This window comes from Oreochromis niloticus, linkage group LG3 (assembly GCF_001858045.2).
Source record: "Oreochromis niloticus isolate F11D_XX linkage group LG3, O_niloticus_UMD_NMBU, whole genome shotgun sequence".
NCBI lineage: Eukaryota > Metazoa > Chordata > Actinopteri > Cichliformes > Cichlidae > Oreochromis > Oreochromis niloticus.
Genome location: NC_031967.2, coordinates 43,858,262 through 43,875,992, shown reverse-complemented (window position 1 = coordinate 43,875,992; position 17,731 = coordinate 43,858,262).

Below are 17,731 nucleotides of genomic sequence, written 5' to 3'. Positions count from 1 at the left end.
CCGGTCATGGCAAAACCTGTTTTCAGTTTTCTCTTTTGTTCTGCCTCTTTTCTGCAAAATTTTCAGCCTTTTCACCTCTTCTCAGCACAATTCTCAGCAGCTTCTGCTCATTTTAGCAGAATTGTCGGTCTCTCCCCCTCTTTTTTGAGAGAATGAGTTTAGTTCAGTGAGATGAGTAGCTACCTTGAGACCAGGAGTGCCAAGTTCGAATCCTGCTCAGGGCGACATGTTCTTTTCACCACCATGCAACTTTTCATCTTTTTCAGCTTTTCAGCAGACAGCTTCAGCGTTAAGGCATCCACACAGCATTTTCGCAGGAAATGCAAATTTTTCTAGTTGTGTGGATGCCTTCAAAGGCATCCACACTATTGAGTTCCTGTTTCTCTTTATTCTTTATTATTCTGCAAGTTGCTTCCGTACGTTTTTCGGCACTTAACTACTCCTCCAGTTTTCAGCCGATTTTCTCAGTTCAAACTCTAAACTGTTCTGCCCTTTCTGCTAATTCCAGCTATGACTTTTGGTGTTTATTACTCTTATACTTTTTAAAATATTACACTTTTTTCCTTTAATTTGTCCCATTGAAATGAATGGGAAACTTCCACAATTCTGCTAAAACTTGCTTGTCTTTCAAACTTAACTACGTTCTCATGCTTTCACCTAGAAACTCCATTCAAACTTTAAAATGTTCTCAGATTATTGGGCTATTCCTGTCTGATTCAGCTTTTTCAGATCTTCTACCGTTTTAATCTTATCTCTCTTTAAGTTTTCAGTTGCAAAATTGTGATTTTTCAGAAAATACATGCGTTGCTATGGTTGCTATGCAATTAAGTCAGAGTGAGTGCTGGTCCTTTCTGAAACTTCTCTTCATGTCCGAACAACTTCTTGCTGCTCACTCAATTTTCACTCAACCCCCATAAACTATACATCAAAACGTAGGTATTTTTGCTGGCTTTCAGACAATGTTACTATCTTTATTGTGAGATTTACCGTTTTTTCGCAATTTGCCTCGAAGTGACACATGGTCTGGATACTCCCCATTCAAAGTCTATGGGGAGGTTTTGAAATTCAGAGCTGAAATTCTGTAACAGGAGGCATTTTCAAATCGCCATATCTCCTTAACAAAGCAAAGTTAGGACATGAGGCTTGTGCCAATATATCTTCAGACACTGCTGACACTCACAGTGGAAGCAGTTTTTACAATTATCTTACCGTTAAGCAATGAATTACGTTTGTTTGAGGGGTGGAAATCTGTCCTCCTCTCAGTCTTCAAACTCTGGAAATGAAGCCGTTTCTTCTCTCGTCAAATCTCCGCGATGGAGGTAGAAAGAGCTATGAAAATCGCAGTCAAAATACACCAAAGTCCGCTGATTCACCCAGTACAAGAATTATGCTTCTATCCCACCCAGTTTTTGAGTTACACGACGTTTTGTAACTCCAAAAAACGGCGTTTTTCGCCTCTCACCGCGATCTATTTTCTGACTGCCCAAGTATCTGTCTTTCAGACCGCCGCCCCCTTTCCAGGTGGCGCAATCAGTAATGACACGGCTCTGCAGCTCAAAGGTCATGGGTTCAATCCCACCTTAGTCCACGTTTTTTTTTTCACTACAAATTTATACACTATCACAGACCTGTAATTTATATTGCTAATCTATTACAATTCTGCAAAGTTTTATGATTTTAGCAGCTTTTCTAATATGGACCTCAGATTCTTGGTAACGCTCCATGGCAGAAACAAGTACACAGCCTGATGAAGCAGACAGAGGCAGTACCTCTGACTGGTGAATTTGAGCAGAACCAGGTTGTTCTTTCATTTCATTTCTTTATTTATTTCACACATGGTTCAACAGTGTTTCTTTTTCTACATACAGAACCTTCTGCCTCTTTTCAGCAGAAATTCTGCTCATTCACCTCATCTCTTGTGTTGGAGTGCCCTCTTGTGGCGCCTTTTGGGTAGTGCCTTAGTAAACGTGAACACTGCAAAGAAGTGGTATCAGACTGGTTTGTAGTGGAGGAATTTGTTGCCAGTTTCTTTCATGTTTAATCCGTATTCATGTTGTAATGTAGTAACTTTTGTGGCACAAATACCACAATATGGCAGAAACACTATGTTTTGGCACAAATACTTTGATTTGGTATACTTTACCTTCTTCACCCCTTTTCAGCAAAATTTTCCTTTTTTTCACCCCTTTTCAGCACAAATTCCATTTTTTGGGGCTGTTTTCAGAAAAAAAAACTCTTTTCAGCAGAAACTCTGCTGATTCATCTCTTTTCAGCGCACGTTTCTGCTCCTTTGCCTCTTTTCTGCAGAAATTCTTCTGATTCACCTCTTTTCTGCAAAATTTTAAGCCTTTTCACCTCTTATCAGCACAATTCTCAGCAGCTTCTGCTCATTTCAGCAGAATTGTCAGTCTGTCCACCTCTTCTCTGTGAGAATGTGTTTGGGTCAGTGAGATGAGTAGCTGCTTTGAGTCTGGTAGGGCCAGGTTCGAATCCTGCTCAGGGCAACATTTTTTTTTCACCACCATACAACTTTTTGCAACTTTTCATCTTTTTCAGCTTTTCAGCAGACAGCTTCAGCGTTAAGGCATCCACACAGCATTTTCGCAGGAAATGCAAATTTTTCTAGTTCTTTATTGTGTGGATGCTTTAAGCATCCACACTATTGAGTTCCTGTTTCTCTTTATTCTTTATACTTTATTATTATTATTCTAGTTGCCACTTTTTCACTTTTTTTGGCACTTAACTACTTCCACAATTTTCAGCCGATTTTCACCGTTCAAATTTTAAACTATTCTGCTATTTCTGCTAATGATCGCTATATCTTTTGGTGTTTATTACTGTTATACTTTTTAAAATATTCTACTTTTTTCCTTTAATTTGTCCCATTGAAATGAATGGGAAACTTCTCCAATTCTGCTAAATTTTGCTTGTTTTTGAAACTTAACTACTTTTTCCTACTTTCACGTAGAACAACCATTCAAACTTTAAAATGTTCTCAAATTATTGGGCTATTCAGGAATAAATCAGATTTTTCAAATCTTTTACCGTTTCATTTTTATGCCTCTTAAAGTTTTGAGTTGGAAAATTGTGATTTTTCACAAAATACATGCGTTGTTATGGTTGCTATGCACTTGGCTTCCAGTGTGCCACTGTAGGTTTCGCAGTCTTCTCTTCATGTCCGAACAACTTCTTGCTACTTGCTCAATTTTCACTCAACTTCCACAAATTATACATCAAAACGTAGGTATTTTTGCTGGCTTTCCGAAAATGTCACCATCATTGTTGTGAGACTTATAGAATTTTGGCAAATCTCCTCAGAGCAACACAAAGTCTGAAAACTCTCCATAGAAAGTCAATGGAGAGTTTGTTCAAAATCACCGCTTGATTTCTGTAATGAGAGGCATATTCGAATCGTCATATCTCCTTAACGAAGCGAAGTTAAAACATGAGGCTTGTCCCAGTATATCTTCAGACACTCCTGACGCTCACAATTCAAGAATTTTTTTCTCACCTATTACCGTTCTGAGATGAGTTACACTTGTTTGAGCGTAGGAAATTCGTCCTTCGCTCAGATTTCTTCAGATTTCAAACTCTGGAAATGAACCACTTTTTTCTCTCGTCATAACTTTTTGTTGGATTTCCACAGAGACCTGAAAATTTCCATGATTGTTCACCAAAGCCTGCTGTCTCTTACGGTGAAAGAATGATATCAATACTCCAAATAGATTTAGAGTTAGAAAGCGTTGTTTGAGGGCAAGTCAAGGCAGTTTTTGCTTTGCTCTACTCAGTTATGGTGCATTAGAAGTCAAATATCTTTAATAATTCATATTTTAATGATACATTGTCAACACTTTAAGATTCCCCCATCTCTTCTGAACAAAACGGTGTAAGAATGACCGTTCTAGCCCCTATAGTTAGGAAATTATGGTCATTTGTTTGAGGGGAGTCGTCATTATGAGAAATAGACTGCAAAAATCCTGTGTCTCTCTGTGCTGCATGCACCTGTTTTGGCGGGAAAAAGTGCACAGCCTCTCTGATTGGTGGATTTAAATTCAGCAGCTCCCAGGCTGCTTGACTGAGCTAGAAACTTACTTCTCTCTCCCTGTGTGTGTGTGTGTGTGTGTGTGTGTGTGTGTGTGTGTGTGTGTGTGTGACAGAGAGAGAGAAAGAGAGGGCGAGACAGAGTTTTTATGGGAGCATCTTATTGTATGATTTAAATTCAATATATTTAGACTGGTTGACTGAATTTGATCCTGTGTGTGTCTCTCTGTGCATGTGTGTTTCCATATGTTTCCATATTTCTGATTGTGTGACTGTTACACTTTTTTTGCTCAGTTTTTTTTTCATTTAACAAGTACATTTGAAGGACCCTTAGCATGTTCAGCATTTTTTCAGCTGTCCATTTTGCTTTTCCAGTTTTTCTGTTTAAGTTATTACTATTGTGCTGAATCATACTATTTCTGCTATTTTATAAGATTTGTGCTAAATATAGTATTTCTACCCAGTATAGTATTTCTGATTAATTATAGTTTTTCTACCAAATCATATTACAGTATTTTTGCTTTTTATACCATTTTTATAGGATTTTTATATTGCTTAATATAGTATTTCTGCTTTTTATAGGATTTGTGCTTTATATAGTATTTCTGCTTTTTATAGGATTTGTGCTTAATACAGTATTTCTGCTAAATGTAGTATTTATGCTTAATCACACTATTACTATATATTTCTGCCAGCTTCCCAGCCAGCCAATCATATCTGAGGTCTGCAGTTTCTTCTCTCGTCATATCTCAGCGACGGATGTACAAAGAGCAATGAAAATCGCAGTCAAAGTACACCAAAGTCCGCTGATTCACCCAGTACAAGAATTATGCTCCTAGTCCACCTAGTTTTGGAGTTACACGATGTTTTGTAACTCCAAAAAATGGCGCTCTTTGCCTCACACCGCGATCTAATTCTGACTGCTCATCACCCTGTTTCCCAAGTGCTCACTGTCTTTCCCAGTGGCGCAGCTGGTAATGACACAGGCCTGCAACCCAAAAGTCGTGGGTTCAACTCCACCTTGGACAACATGTTTTTTCCCTACAAATTAATACACTATCACAGACCACTAATTCATATTCATCATTTATTACAATTCTCAAAACTTTTTACCAGCTTTTCTAATATGGACCTCACATTCTTCTTAACACTCCATGGCACAAATACTCTTCCCTTTAGGCTCTGTGAATGTGTGTGTGTATCAATATTTCTCCCATTTTAAAGTATTACTCCTCCATAATTGGATTTCTCTTAAATCAAAGTACTTTTACTACATCTTAGTACTTCTGCTCAATCATAGTATTTCTGCTAAATCATGGTTTTTGTGCCCAGTCATCAGAATCATGTTTATTGGCCAAGTATATGTGCATACAAATACAAGGAATTTGGTTCCGGTAGATGGTGGCTCTCGAGCACAGCAATGTAAATCTCACACACACACACACACACACACACACACACACACACACACCCACACACACACGTATCTATATATACATTGCACATGCATACACATACATACACAAAGCTGTGTAAACCAACTATAAATAACTAATCTAAACGTATATACATAAAATACAGAAATGAAATGAGGTGGAATGAATACTACAGAATGTACATAAGGTGCAGTTGCAGTCTGGCAGTGGGAGGAGTGTGACAGTTCAACTGTTTAGAAGGGAGATGGCGAGGGGAAAGAAACTGTTCCTGTGTCGGGTGGTCCTGGTCTGCAGGCTTCTGTACCGTCTGCCAGAGGGCAGCAGATCAAAAAGTCTGTGTCCAGGGTGTGAGGGGTCTGTGATGATTTTCCCTGCCCGTTTCCTGGTTCTTGAGAGGTACAGATCCTGGATGGAGGGCAGGGGGGCGCCGATGATCCTTTCTGCTGCCCGTACAGTCCGCTGCAGTCTGCACCTGTCCTGTTTAGTGGCTGCACCATACCAGACTGTGATGGAGGAGCACAGGACAGACTCAATGACTGCAGTGTAGAGCTGGATCAGCAGCTCCTGTGGAAGACTGTACTTCCCCAGTTGTCTCAGGAAGTACATCCTCTGCTGGGTCTTTTTGAGGATGGAGTTGATGTTGGTCTCCCACTTCAGGTCCTGGGAGATGGTGGTACCCAGCAACTTGAAGATCTCCACAGTCGACACAGGGCTGTCTGATATGATGAGGGGGGGCAGAGTTGAGGGATGTCTCCTGAAGTCCACTGTCATCTCTACAGTTTTAAGAGTGTTCAGCTCCAGATTGTGCTGACTGCACCAGAGTACCAGCCGCTCAACTCATCATAACATTTGTGTTATGTTATAGTATTACTACTAAGTGGAGAAATTTCTAAAATGTTACAGTATATGTGCTGATTACAGTTTCTGTATAATAGAATTTTGGCAAATCTCCTCACACCAACACAAAGTCTGAAAACTGCATAGAAAGTCAATGGAGAGCTTGTTCAAAATCTCCACTGGATTTCTCTAATGAGAGGCATTTTCAAATCGTCATATCTCAACGCAGCAAATTTAAGACATGAGGCTTGTGCCAATATATCTTCAGACACTCCTGATGCTCACAATTCAAGAATTTCTTTCTCACCTATTACCATTTGGCCATGAATTGGGTTTGTTTGAGGGTAGGAAATTCATCTCTCGCTCAGATTTCTTCAGATTTCAAACTCTGGAAATGAACCACTTTTTCTCTCGTCATATCTTTTTGATGGATTGCCACAGAGACCTGAAAATTTCCATGACTGTTCACCAAATCCTGCTGTCTCTTACGGTGAAAGAATGATATCGATACTCCAAATAGATTTAGAGTTAGAAAGCATTGTTTGAGGGCAAGTCAAGGCAGTTTTCGCTTTGCCTCTACTCAGTTATGGTGCATTAGAAGTCAAATATCTTCAATAATTCAGATTTTAATGATAAATTGTCAACACTTTAAGATCCCCCCATCTCTTCTGAACAAAACGGTGTAAGAATGACTGTTCTAGCCCCTACGGTTAGGAAATTATAGCCATTTGTTTGAGGGGAATCCTCACTATGAAAAATAGACAGCACAAATCCTGTCTCTGTGCTGCGTGTGTGTAAAAACAGGTGCACCTGTTTTGGCGGGAAAAAGTATACAGCCTCTCTGATTGGTGGATTCAAATTCAGCAGCTCCCAGGCTATTTGGCTGCTGCTGCTGCTAGTGTGTGTGTTTGTGTGTGTGTGTGTGTGTGACAGAGAGAGAGAGAAAGAGAGGGCGAGAGAGCGTTTTTATGGGAGCATCTTATTGTATGATTTAAATTCAATATATTTAGACTGGTTGACTGAATTTGATGCTGTGTCTCTCTGTGCTTGTGTGTTTCCATATGTGTCCATATTTTTGATTGTGTGACTGTTATACTTTTTTTTGCTGATTTTTTTTTCATTCAACAATTACATTTGAGGGAGCCTTAGAATGTTCAGCATTTTTTCAGCTGTTCATTTTGCTTTTCCAATTTTTCTATTTCAGTTATTACTATTGTGCTAAGTCATAGCATTTCTGCTGTGTGTGTGTGTGTATGACAGAGAGAGAGAGAGAGAGAGAGAGAGAGAGAGCCTTTTTATGGGTGTATCTTATTGTGTGCCTACTGGTGGTGGTCAGAGGGCCCGGTGGCGCCAGTGTCCAGCAGCCTCGCCTCTGTCAGTGCGCCCCAGGGTGGCTGTGGCTACAACGTAGCTTGCCATCACCAGTGTGTGAATGGGTGAATGACTGGATATGTAAAGCGCTTTGGGGTCCTTAGGGACCATAAAAGCGCTATATAAATACAGGCCATTTACCATGTCCATATTTGTAATTGTGCAAGTTATTACTATTATGCTAAATTATAGTATTTCTGCTACTTTTTGGTATTTGTGCTAAATACAGTATTTCTGCTAAATCTTAGTATTATTGCTTAATCATATTATTTGAGCAAAATCATAGTATTTGAGCATATTCTTTCTATTTGTGTCATAGCATAGTATATTTGCTGAATTACAGCATTTCTGCTATGTTGTAGTATTTGTCCTAAATCACAGTATTTGTGCAATGTTTAGGTATTTTTGTTTAAATAAAGCATCTATGTAATCTTGTACCATGGTTGCTAAAATCCTGTATTTCTGAAAAGTTATCTTGTTTCTGCTAAGTTACAATATTTATTCTAATTTCTGCTGCTAAGTTCTGCTATGTTATTGTATTTCTGCCAAGTATTATGTTTTCTTTACGTTATTGCAGTTCTGCTATGTAATTACATTTTTGCTAAGTTCTTATGCTTCTGCAAAGTTATTACAATTTTTTGCAAAGGTTTTACAATTTCTGCAACTTTTCAGCTTTTTCAGCTAGTTTCAGCTGACAGCTTCAGCTTTACAGCATCCACACTGCATTTTCGCAGGAAATGCAAATTTTTCTAGTTATTATTGTGTGGATGCTGGAGGCATCCACACGTTGCTGCACGTTTTTCGGCACTTAACTACTCCTTCAGTTTTCAGCCGATTTTCTCCGTTCAAACTCTAGACTGTTCTGCTCTTTCTGCTAATTCCAGCTATATCTTTTGGTGTTTATTAGTATTATACTTTTTAAAATATTACACTTTTTTCCTTTAATTTGTCCCATTGAAATGAATGGAAAACTTCCACAATTCTGCTAAAACTTGCTTGTTTTCGAAACTTAACTACTTTGTCATACTTTCACCTAGAAACTCCATTCAAATTTTAAAATGTTCTCAGATTATTGGGCTATTCCTGTCTGGTTCAGCTTTTTCAGATCTTCTACCGTTTTAATCTTATCTCTCTTTAAGTTTTCAGTTGCAAAACTGTGATTTTTCAGAAAATACATGCGTTGCTATGGTTGCTATGCAATTAAGTCAGAGTGAGTGCTGGTCTGTTCTGAATTTTCTCTTCATGTCTAAATAACTTCTTGCTACTCGCTCAATTTCCACTCAACCCCCACAAATTATACATCAAAACGTAGGTATTTTTGCTGGCTTTCAGACAATGTCACTAACTTTATTGTGAGATTTACCGTTTTTTCGCAATTTGCCTCGGAGTGACACAAGGTCTGACAACTCCCCATTCAAAGTCTATGGGGAGGTTTTGAAATTCAGAGCTGAAATTCTGTAACGGGAGGTATTTTCAAATCGCCATATCTCTTGAACAAAGCAAAGTTAGGACATGAGGCTTGTGCCAATATATCTTCAGACACTGCTGACACTCACAGTGGAAACAGTTTTTACAATTATCTTACCGTTGAGAAATGAATTACGTTTGTTTGAGGGGTGGAAATCTGTCCTTCTCTCAGTCTTCAAACTCTGGAAATGAAGCCGTTTCTTCTCTCGTCATATCTCCGCGACGGAGGTAGAAAGAGCTATGAAAATCGCAGTCAAAATACACCAATGTCCGCTGATTCACCCAGTACAAGAATTATGCTGCTAGCCCTCCTAGTTTTTGAGTTACACGACGTTTTGTAACTCCAAAAAACGGCGTTTTTCGCCTCTCACCGCGATCTATTTTCTGACTGCCCAAGTATCTGTCTTTCAGACCGCCGCCCCCTTTCCAGGTGGCGCAATCAGTAATGAGACGGCTCTGCAGCTCAAAGGTCGTGGGTTCAATCCCACCTTGGTCCACGTTTTTTTTTTTTTCCACTACAAATTTATACACTATCACAGACCTGTAATTTGTATTGCTAATCTATTACAATTCTGCAAAGTTTTATGATTTTAGCAGCTTTTCTAATATGGACCTCAGATTCTTGTTAACGCTCCATGGCAGAAACAAGTACACAGCCTGATGAAGCAGACTGAGGCAGTACCTCTGATTGGTGAATTTGAGCAGAACCAGGTTGTTCTTTCATTTCATTTCTTTATTTATTTCACACATGGTTCAACAGTGTTTCTTTTTCTACATACAGAACCTTCTGCCTCTTTTCAGCAGAAATTCTGCTCATTCACCTCATCTCTTGTGTTGGAGTGCCCTCTCGTGGCGCCTTTTGGGTAGTGCCTTAGTAAACGTGAACACTGCAAAGAAGTGGTATCAGACTGGTTTGTAGTGGAGGAATTTGTTGCCAGTCTCTTTCATCTTTAATCCGTATTCATGTTGTAATGTAGTAGTACCACAATATGGCAGAAACACTATGTTTTGGCACAAATACTTTGATTTAGTATACTTTAGCTTCTTCACCCCTTTTCAGCAAAATTTTCATTTTTTTCACCCCTTTTCAGCACAAATTCCAGCTTTTTTGGCTGTATTCAGAAAAAAGACAACTCTTTTGAGCAGAAAATCTGCTGATTCATCTCTTTTCAGCGCAAGTTTCTGCTTCTTTACCTCTTTTCTGCAGAAATTCTGCTGATTCACCTCTTTTCTGCAAAATTTTCAGCCTTTTCACCTCTTATCAGCACAATTGTCAGCAGCTTCTGCTCATTTCAGCAGAATTGTCCGTCTCTCCACCTCTTCTTTGTAAGAATGACTTTGGCTCAGGGAAATGAATAGCCGCCTTTGAGCAGAAATTCTGCTGATTCATCTCTTTTCAGCGCAACTTATTGCTTCTTTACCTCTTTTCTGCAGAAATTCTGCTGATTCACCTCTTTTCTGCAAAATTTTCAGCCTTTTCACGTCTTCTCAGCACAATTCTCAGCAGCTTCTGCTCTATTTAGCAAAATTGTCAGTTTCTCCATCTCTTGTTTTTGAGAGAAAGAGTTTGGTTCAGTGAGATGAACAGCTCCCTTAAGATGAGAAGGGCCAGGTTCAAATCCCGGTCATGGCAAAACCTGTTTTCAGTTTTCTCTTTTGTTCTGCCTCTTTTCTGCAAAATTTTCAGCCTTTTCACCTCTTCTCAGCACAATTCTCAGCAGCTTCTGCTCATTTTAGCAGAATTGTCGGTCTCTCCCCCTCTTTTTTGAGAGAATGAGTTTAGTTCAGTGAGATGAGTAGCTGCCTTGAGACCAGGAGTGCCAAGTTCGAATCCTGCTCAGGGCGACATGTTCTTTTCACCACCATGCAACTTTTCATCTTTTTCAGCTTTTCAGCAGACAGCTTCAGCGTTAAGGCATCCACACAGCATTTTCGCAGGAAATGCAAATTTTTCTAGTTCTTTATTATTATTGTGTGGATGCTGGAGGCATCCACACTATTGAGTTCCTGTTTCTCTTTATTGTGTGGATGCCCTCAAAGGGCTTCCACACTATTGAGTTCCTGTTTCTCTTTATTCTTTATACTTTATTCTTCAAGTTGCTCCATTCTTTGTCCGTTAACTACTTCCACAATTCTTGTGCGATTTTCACCATTCAAATTTCACAATATTCTGCTCTTTCTGCTTATTCCTGCTATATCTTTTTGTACTTTTAGCTATTATACTTTTTAAAATATTAAGCTTTTTATGCAAATTTTTTTCCCATTGAAATGAATGGAAAACTTCCACAATTCTGCTAAAACTTGCTTGTTTTTGAAACTTAACTACTTCCTCATACTTTCACCTAGAAACTCCATTCAAACTTTAAAATGTTCTCAAATTATTGGGCTATTCCTGTCTGATTCAGCTCTTTCAGACCTTCTACCCTTTTAATCTTATCCCTCTTTAAGTTTTCAGTTGCAAAATTGTGATTTTTCAGAAAATACATGCGTTGCTATGGTTGCTATGCAATTAACTCAGAGTGAGTGCTGGTCCGTTCTGAATTTTCTCTTCATGTCTAAACAACTTCTTGCTACTCGCTCAATTTCCACTCAACTCCCACAAATTATACATCAAAACGTAGATATTTTTGTTACAGATTGTTACAGAAGTTACAGATTTTTATCAAATCGCCTCAGACCAACACAAAGTCTGAAAACTCTCCATAGAAAGTGAATGGAGAGTCTGTTCAAAATCAGCGCTGGGACTCTCTAATGAGAGGCATTTTCGAATCGTCATATCTCCTTAACGAAACAAAGTTGAGACATGAGGCTTGTGCCAATATATCTTCAGACATCCCTGAGGCTCACAATTCAAGAATTATTTCCTCACCTATTACCGTTTGGCCATGAATTACACTTGTTTGAGGGTAGGAAATTTGTCCCTCGCTCAGATTTCTTCAGATTTCAAACTCTGGAAATGAACCACTTTTTTCTCTCGTCATATCTTTTTGATGGATTTCAACAGAGACCTGATAATTTCCATGACTGTTCACCAAAGCCTGCTGTTTCTTACGGTGAAAGAATAATTTTGATGTTCCATATAGATTTAGAGTTACAAAACGTTGTTTGAGGGCAAGTCAAGGCAGTTTTGCTTTGCCTCTACTCAGTTACAGTGTATTACAAGTCATATATCTTCAATAATTTATATTGTATCTCTGAATTAAGAAGACCTGCAGATTCCCCCATCTCTTCTGAACAAAACGGTGTCAGAATGAGCATTCTAGCCCCTACGGTTAGGAAATTATGGCCATTTGTTCGAGGGGAATCCTGAATGTGAGAAATACACTGCAGAAAACTCATACCTCTCTCTGTGTCTGTGTGTGTAAGGGCTGATTACAGCAGGTGCAGCTAATTTAACTGACCTAGATATACCAAGCCCAGACTCTTAACAGCCACTGTTCCCTTTAGGTTCTATGTATGTGTATGTTTGTGTGTCTGTATCAATATTTCTCCCATGTTAAAGTATTACTCCTCCATAATAGTATTTCTGTTAAATCAAAGTACTTCTACTACATCTTAGTACTTCTGCTCAATCATAGTATTTCTGCTAAATAATAGTATTTTTGCCAAATCATGGTTTTTGTGCCAAAACATAACATTTCTGTTATGTTATAGTATTACTAATAAGTGGAGGAATTTCTGTCATGTTATAGTATATGTGCTGATTACAGTATATCTGCCAAATCATAGTATTAATCTCGAATCATAGTATTTATGCCAAATTACAGTATTTCTGCTAAAAAGCAGAAATAGTACCTTTTAGCAGAAATTTCTGTCAAAAGATATTAGTTATCTTAAAACATAGTATTTCTGCTAAATCATAGTATTTCTGCCAAATCATAGTATTTGTACTACATCATAGTACTTGTGGCTATTCATAGTACTTGTACCCAATCGTATTATTTCTGCCATATCATCATATTTGTGTCAAATCATGGTATTTTTCTGCCAAATCATGGTATTTGTGCCAAATTATAGTATTTGTGCCCTATTAAAATTTTTATTATGTTATAGAATTACTACTAAGTCGTAGAATTTCGGTTATGTTATAGTATATCTGCTGAATATAGTATGTGTGCCAAATCATAGTATTTATAGCAAATCATAGTATTTGTGCTAAAACATAGTATTTCTGCCCAATTGTAGTGTTCATGCAAAAACATACTATGTCTGCAAAATCACAGTATATCTGTTATGTTACAGTATTACTACTAATGCATAGTATTTCTACCAAATCATAGTATTCCTTCAAAATCATAGTATTACTGCAATTTCATAGTATTTGAGCAAAATCGTAGTATTTTTGCAAAAACAGAATGTCTGCAAAATCACAGTATATCTGTTATGTTAAAGTATTACTACTAAGTCACAGTATTTCAGCCAATTCGTAGTATTTGTACTAAATCATGATACTTGTGCCAAATCATAGTATTTTTTGCAAATCATAGTATTCGAACCAAAACATAGTATTTGTACGAAGTCATAGTATGTCTTCTAAATCATAGTATTTCAATAAAATCTCAGTAGTTGTGCTAAAACGCAGTATTATTGCCAAATCATCGTATTTGTTCTGAAACATAGTATTTCTGCCCAATCATGTTATTTGTACTAAATCATAGTATTTTTGCCAAATCATGGTATTTGTGCCAAAGCATAGTATTTCCACAAAATAACAGTATTTCTGCTATGTTATATTATTACTGCTCATAGTATTTCTGCCAAATCACAATACAACTGCAAAATAAAGGTTTTTGAGCCAAATCATAGTATTTGTACTAAATCCTAGTAATTCTGCTCAATGATAGAACTTCTGCTATGCTGTAGTGCTTTTTGCTAGATTATAGAATTTCTGCTAAGTCAAAGTATTTCATGTAAATCATAGTATTTCTACCAAGTCCCAGTGTTTCTGCCAAATCATAAATCATAAATAATTTTAACAAAGCAAAGTTAAGACGAGAGGCTTGTGCCAATTCATCTTCAGTCACTGCTGACACTCACGGTTGGAGCAGTTTTTACAGTCATCTTACTGTTGAGCCATAAATTACGTTTGTTTGAGGGGTGTCAATCTGTCCTCTCACTTTTCAAACTCTGAAAATGAAGCCGTTTCTTCTCTCGTCATATCTCCGCGACAGAGGTACAAAGAGCTATGGAAATCGCAGTCAAAGTACACCAAAGTCCGCTGATTCACCCAGTTGAAGAATGATGCTTCTATTCCACCTAGTTTTTGAGTTACACGACGTTTTGTAACTCCAAAAATCGGCGTTTTATGCCTCTCACCGCGATCTAATTCTGACTGCTCATCTCCCTGTTTTCCTAGCTGCTGCTCTGTTTCCCAGTGGCGCAGTTGGTAATGACACTGCTTGACAGCCGAAAGATCATGGGTTCAATTCCATCTTGGTCAACATGTTTTTTTTCCCCCTACAAATTAATACACTATCACAGACAAATAATTCATATTGTTCATTTATTACAATTCTGCAAACCTTTATGATTTTAGCAGCTTTTCTAATATGGACCTCAGATTCTTGTTAACACTCCATGGCACAAATACTGTTCCCTTTAGGCTCTGTGTATGTGTGTGTGTGTGTATCAATATTTTTCCCATTTTAAAGTATTACTCCTCCATAATTGTATTTCTGTTAAATCAAAGTACTTTTACTACATCTTAGTACTTCTGTTCAATCATAGTATTTCTGCTGAATCATAGTATTTTTGCCATATAATGGTATTTGTGATAAAGCATTGTATTTCCACAAAATAACAGTATTTCTGCTATGTTATATTATTGCTGCTCATAGTATTTCTGCCAAATCTTGGTAATTCTTCCAAAGCATAGTATTTCTTCCAAATCATAATATAACTGAAAAATAAAGATTTTTGAGCCAAATCATAGTGTTTGTGCTAAATCCTAGTAATTCTGCTCAATGATAGAATTTCTGCTATGCTGTAGTGCTTTTTGCTAGATTATAGAATTTCTTCTAAATCAAAGTATTTCATGTAAATCATAGAGCAGTTTTTACAGTCATCATACTGTTGAGCCATAAATTGTGTTTGTTTGAGGGGTGGAAATCTGTCCTCCTCTCACTTTTCAAACTCCGACAATGAAGCCGTTTCTTCTATCGTCATATCTCCGCGACGGAGGTACAAAGAGCAATGACAATCGCAGTCATAGTACACCAAAGTCCGCTGATTCACCCAGTACAAGAATTATGCTTCTATCCCACCTAGTTTTTGAGTTACACGACGTTTTGTAACTCCAAAAAACGGCGTTTTTCGCCTCTCACCGCGATCTAATTCTGACTGCTCATGTCTCTGTTTTTCAGACGCCCACCCCCTTTCCAGGTGGCTCAATCGGTAATCACACGGCTCTGCAGCTCAAAGGTCGTGGGTTCAATCCCACCTTGTCCAACATTTTTTTGTTCACTACAAATTGATACACTATCACAGACCTGTAATTTATATTGCTAATTTATTACAATTCTGCAAAGTTTTATGATTTTAGCAGCTTTTCTAATATGGACCTCAGATTCTTGTTAACGCTCCATGGCAGAAATACATACAAGTACACAGCCTGATGAAGCAGACAGAAGCAGTACCTCTGATTGCAGAAAGTATTACTACTCCATAATAGTATTTCTGTTAAATCAAAGTACTTCTACTACATCTTAGTACTTCTGCTCAATCATAGTATTTTTGCTAAATCATAGTATTTTTGCCAAATCATGTTTTTTGTGCCAAAACATAACATTTCTGTTAAGTTATAGTATTACTAATAAGTGGAGGAATTTCTGTCATGTTATAGTATATGTGCTGATTACAGTATATCTGCCAAATCATAGTATTTATCCCGAATCATAGTATTTTACAGTATTTCTGCTAAAAAGCAGAACTAGTACCTTTTAGCAGAAATTCCTGTCAAAAGATATTAGTTATCTTAAAACATAGTATTTCTGCTAAATCATAGTACTTCTGCCAAATCATAGTATTTGTACTAAATCATAGTGCTTGTGCCTATTCATAGTATTTGTACCCAATCATAGTATTTCTGCCATATCATCGTATTTGTGCCAAATCATGGTATTTGTGTCAAATTAGAGTATTTGTGCCCAATTAAAATTTCTGTTATGTTATAGTATTACTACTAAGCCATAGCATTTCTACCAAATCATAGCATTTCTTCAAAATCATAGTATTACTGCAATTTCATAGTATTTGAGCAAAATCGTAGTAGTTGTGAAAAAAACATACTATGTCTGCAAAATCACAGTATATCTGTTATGTTATAGTATTACTACTAAGGCATAGTATTTCTGCCAATAAGAGTATTTGTATTAAATCATAGTACTTGTGCCAAATCACAGTATTTCAGCCACATTGTGCTAGTTGTGCAAAAACATAGACTGTCTGCAAAATCATAGTATATCTATTATGTTATAGTATTACTACTAAGTCGTAGACTTTCTGTTTTGTTATAGTATATCTGCTGAATATAGTATATGTGCCAAATCATAGTATTTATAGCAAATCATAGTATTTGTGCTAACACATAGTATACTGCCACATTATAGTATTTGTGTAAAACCAGAATGTCTGCAAAATCATCATATATTTGTTATGTTATAGTATTACTACTAATGCATAGTATTTCTGCCAAATCATAGAATTCCTTCAAAATCATAGTATTACTGCAATTTCATAGTATTTGAGCAAAATTGTAGTATTTGTGAAAAATACTATGTCTGCAAATACAGTATTTTATTTAGTATACTGCATAGTAATTCTACAAAATCATAGTATTCCTTCAAAATCAAAGTATTACTGCAATTTCATAGTATTTGAGCGAAATCGTAGTATTTGTACTAAATCATGGTACTTGTGCCAAATCATAGAATTTTTTGCAAATCATATTATTCGAACCAAAACATTGTATTTGTACGAAGTCATAGTATTTCTTCTAAATCATTGTATTTCACCCAAATCTCAGTAGTTGTGCTAAAACCCAGTATTATTGCCAAATCATCGTATTTGTACTAAATCATAGTACTTGTGCCAAATCATAGTATTTCTGCCATATTGTGGTAGTTGTGGAAAAAAATAGACTGTCTGCAAAATCATAGTATATCTATTATGTTATAGTATTACTACTAAGTCGTAGACTTTCTGTTTTGTTATAGTATATCTGCTGAATATAGTATATGTGCCAAATCATAGTATTTATAGCAAATCATAGTATTTGTGCTAAAACATAGTATACTGCCACATTATAGTATTTGTGTAAAACCAGAATGTCTGCAAAATCATCATATATCTGTGATGTTATAGTATTACTACTAATGCATAGTATTTCTGCAAAATCATAGTATTTTTCCAGAAACCTTGTACTTCTGGTAAATCATAGTATTTCTACTAAATAATAGTATTTCTGCCAAATCATAGTATTTGTGCCAAAACATTGTATTTGTACAAAGTCATAATATTTCTTCTAAATCATAGTATTTCAATCAAATCTCAGCAGTTGTGCTAAAACGCAGTATTATTGC